Consider the following 4,267-nt stretch of genomic DNA (forward strand, 5'->3'; position numbering starts at 1 on the left):
GATAAATACAGAAGTAGCAACTTATATCATGAGAAAATGGTTTCGCTGTATTAAGGTGTAGCAATTTGTGTCATATATAACACATACGTGCCATAATAACAATAAATGACTCTTAGCAGACACTAATACAGATAATCTGTTGATATATCCTCTGATTATTAGTAATAATAGATCCATCTTTATGAAAACTAACTGAGCTAATCCAGGGGGCACTCAGTGTCAGGTACATAGTACGTGGTTTTGAGACGTTCTATTGTTGTCCCCCCATACGGCTCCGAATAAGCGGCCCGGGGCACTCGCGGGAAGGCTGCGGGGGCGCCGGGGGCCGGGGGGCCGCGAGGAATCCCCTAACAAAGCAGCTTGGGGCGGGCCCGGCGGCCCCCGCCTCCTCCCGCAATAGGTCCGCGACGCTGCCCGTCACCCTGCGGGAAGGAGGTGACCAATGACGTGCACAGACGGAGCTGGAGTTGGCGCGCGCGCGCGGCTCAGCATCAGTGGGATTGGTCGGCGGTAAAGGATTTTCCTGCCACCTACGGCGGAGAGGAAGGGGGAATCGGAACCCGGGCGGCGAAGAGCCAAAAAACGTTGTACCTGCGACACGTGGTCCTGCGTGGGGGCGTGCGCCTGGCTCTAGAGGGGGACGGGAACATTTTTACGAGAGACAAATACATCCGAACGCATCCCTTCGTGTGGCAGCCGGAGGGTGTTAGACACCAGCCAGGCTCCAGGTAGGGCGCGGCGGCCTTCACCGAATCCCGGGGAGCCCAGGACCCCGGGGTTGGCTCACCTTGCCCAGCAAATGAACTGGGGACCACAGCGTCGGGCTAGATTCACGCCGACCTCCTGGTCTCCGCCATAGAATCCGGAAACGGCTTACCTTTTGCAGGGTTGTGAGCGCGCAGAAACGTAGGTGCTGGCCGCGGCCCCTCCAGTGAAACCTCTTCCCCACTCCAAGCCCCACTTCCTCCCCACCTTGAGAGTTTTAGACTTCTAAAACCAAGGCTGGGGCCGGTGTTCCTCGCACCCTGATTCGCCTCCGCTCCCGGGGTCATCTTGTTGGAAACAAAAGGAATTGCCCCGGCTTTGGAAGGTAAACTAAAGTGGAAAATTGAAAGACGTCCTTGACTCCTCCTCCTCCCTCCTCCCTCCACCCTCGCCTACCTATTCTTGTTAACCTCCCAAATCCATCCCTTCCACCCATCTTTCTCACCTGGACCCCTGCAAAGGGCCCATCGCCTGTCCCCTCTCCCCACGCCCCCACCCCACCCCCACCCAGGCTCTGCCTCCTGAAATCCGTTCTACAGCTTTGCAGAATGATTCTGCTCAACGGAAAAATCTCCTTCTGCGCTCTCAACTCTGGGTCTCTTTTCGTGGTCCAGAACGCGTCCACCCCCAAGCCCCGTCCATCCCCAAGCCCCTTCCTTCGCCTGACTAATCCCTACCCTTCCGATCCCAGCTTATCCCGTAAGGCTTCCCTGCCGTGGGCATTGACTGAACTCCTGCTGTGCAGCGGTGGCTCTTACAGACCTGGGCAGCCTCCCGTACCTCTTCAGGTTAGACGCCCACATCCCCACCTTAGTGCTCCCGACCCCTGTGCTTCCCTCGGGCCTGTATTTAACGGTGCTGAAATTGCCAGATAATTGCGTCCTGCATCCAGGAGCACAGCACCCTAGTCTGTCTTCATTGCTGGATCCCAGTTCAAGCACAGTATTTTCACTATTTGGCAAACTGGGGGCACTCAGATATGTAATCAATGAATTGTAGAGAACCTATAATTATAGGCAAGAGCTTTAAATATTTGGAAAGCTTCTCTCTCTTTTCTCTTTTTTTTTGAGTCGGAGTCTCACTCTGTCACCCAGGCTAGAGCGCAGTGGCACGCTCACAGCCCCTCGCAGCCTTGACCTGCTGGGCTCAGGCAATCCTTTCGCCTCAGCCTTCCAAGTAGCTGGAACACAGGCACATGCCACCACACCCAGCTAAAATCTTTTTTTTTAATTTTTATTTATTGCAAAGACGAGGTCTTGCCAAGTTGCCCAGTCTGGTCTTGAATCCCTGGGCTTAGGCAATCCTCTCACCTCTGCCTCACAAAGTTCTGGGATTACAGGCATGAGCACTGCATCCGACTAGGGCAATTTCTTGACCTATTAAGCTATTATCTTGGAAGGAGACCATATTTATACACACACATATATATGAAATATGTGTATTTGAAAATGAGTAGCAGGTTTGTCCCTAAGGATGTTCAGAAGTGCATTTGGCCATGCTTAAAAGCACAGGCCCCAGAGCCACCTGCCTGGTTTCAAACCCTATTGCTTTCTAGCTGTAACATTGGGCAAGTTACTTCAAACATCTGTGCTTCAGTTTCCCCATCGATATAATTGAGGTGATAATAGAGCCTATTGCATACAGTTGGTATGAAGATGAATGAGTTAATATTAGCAATGTACTTAGAAAAGTGCCTGGGCTGGGCACAGTGACTCACACCCGTGATCCCAGCACTCTGGGAAACCAAGGCAGGAGGACTGCTTGAGCACAGGAGTTTGAGACCAGCCTGGTCATCATAGCGGAGGTCTCTATTAAAAAAAAAAAATCAAAATATTAGCCAGGTGTGGCAGCACGTGCCTGTAGTCCCAGCTCCTTGGGAGATTGAGATGGGAGGACTGCTTGAGCCCAGGAGATGGAGGCTGTGTTGAGTTATGGTTGAGCCACTGCACCCTAGCCTGGACAACACAGTGAGACTCTGATTCAAAGAAGAAAAGTGCCTTGTACATAGTAGCATTGAGTATTATTTACTAAGTAAATAGACATCTTCCGCTAGAGATGTGTGTGGTGGGACCTGCAGAGGCCTCATGAGTTAGTGCCCACTTGCTATAGACTTCCCTGAAAGTGGGTAATTGAAGATCTCTTTGCTGCAACATCTGAGGACTGCTGCCACAGGATTCCCCTGTGAAGGAAGTAACATTGTTGTAAGGTGAGCTTGGATGAATCCTCAGAGTAACCATCTGATTGCCTTGCTCCTAAGAAATCAAAAAAACTGAGATACAGAATCCTAGAGTTGGGCTGGCTAGTTCAAATCCAAGCTCCACCATGTACCAATTCTGTAGCCTTGAGCAAGTTACTTAAGTTTTTTTTAAGCCTCAACTTCTCGTTCTTTAAAATAAGAGTAATAACGCCTAATGGATAAGAATGTTGAGAGAATTAAAAGAAGACTTGGGTCGGGCTCAGTGGCTCAGTCTGTAATCCCAGCAGTTTGGGAGGCTGAGGTGAGTGGATTGCCTGAGCCCGTGGGTTCGAGACCTGCCTGGGCAACTTGGCAAGACCTCGTCTCTACAATAAATTGAAAATTAGCCGGGTGTGGTAGCACACACCTGTAGTACCGGCTACTTGGAAGGCTGAGGCAGAAGGATCACCAGAGCTTAGCAGGTTGATGCTGGAGTGGCCTTGAGCGTGCCACTGTATTCCAGCGTGGGCGACAGTGAGACTCCAACTCAGAAAAAAAAATGAAGACACATATGGGGCATAACACAAATTCATCAGAGTTAGCTATTGGGTTTAGCTAAGTTAGCAAAACTCTCTGAACCAATGTTTCATCATCTTTAAAACGGGATACTGGGACAGTCCCAGTGGCTCATACCTGTAATTCTATCACTTTGGGAAGCCAAGGCAGGAGGATCACTTGAGCCCAGGAATTGAAGACCAACCTGCGTAACATGGCGAGACCCCCATCTCTACAAAAGTCAAAAAAATAAGCCAGGCATGGTGGCACGCTCCTGTATGAGACAATGCAGGAGAAACAGCCCACTGCCCATGAGGGGAGATGGATGCCTTTGAAACCACCGGTTGGGGCTCTCTTCCTCATTCACTTTCTCCTGAACCCCTTTTGCCTCAACACATTAGAACTTTGCTTCTCTGGATCTTGAAGTGGACTGTGAGAGGCTGTTCCACAGTCGTGGTGCTGCCACTGAGGCTAACAGAATGAGGCTAACCCAGCCTTGACATACATTTCTTTACCTCACACACCTGAAAAGTGGCTGCAGCCTTCTGTTTTGTGTCTCGCTCCCACAGTCTGTGGTTGCTTCACACTGTGGCAAAGAGAAAGGGGCATTTTGATTATGCCATCTGGCAGAGTAGTCTGGCATCTTGTCTCCTAGGGGCACTGTTGACATCTAAAGAGAACATAATGTTGACATGACAGGAAAAAATTGAGTGGTCAAAGGTGGAATGAAGGGTTTAGGGCAAAGCCGGGTACAGTGGCTCACACTCATAA

This window comes from Carlito syrichta, unplaced genomic scaffold (genome assembly GCF_000164805.1).
Source record: "Carlito syrichta isolate Samal-C Ts95f unplaced genomic scaffold, Tarsius_syrichta-2.0.1 Scaffold308238, whole genome shotgun sequence".
NCBI classification, from domain to species: Eukaryota; Metazoa; Chordata; class Mammalia; order Primates; family Tarsiidae; genus Carlito; species Carlito syrichta.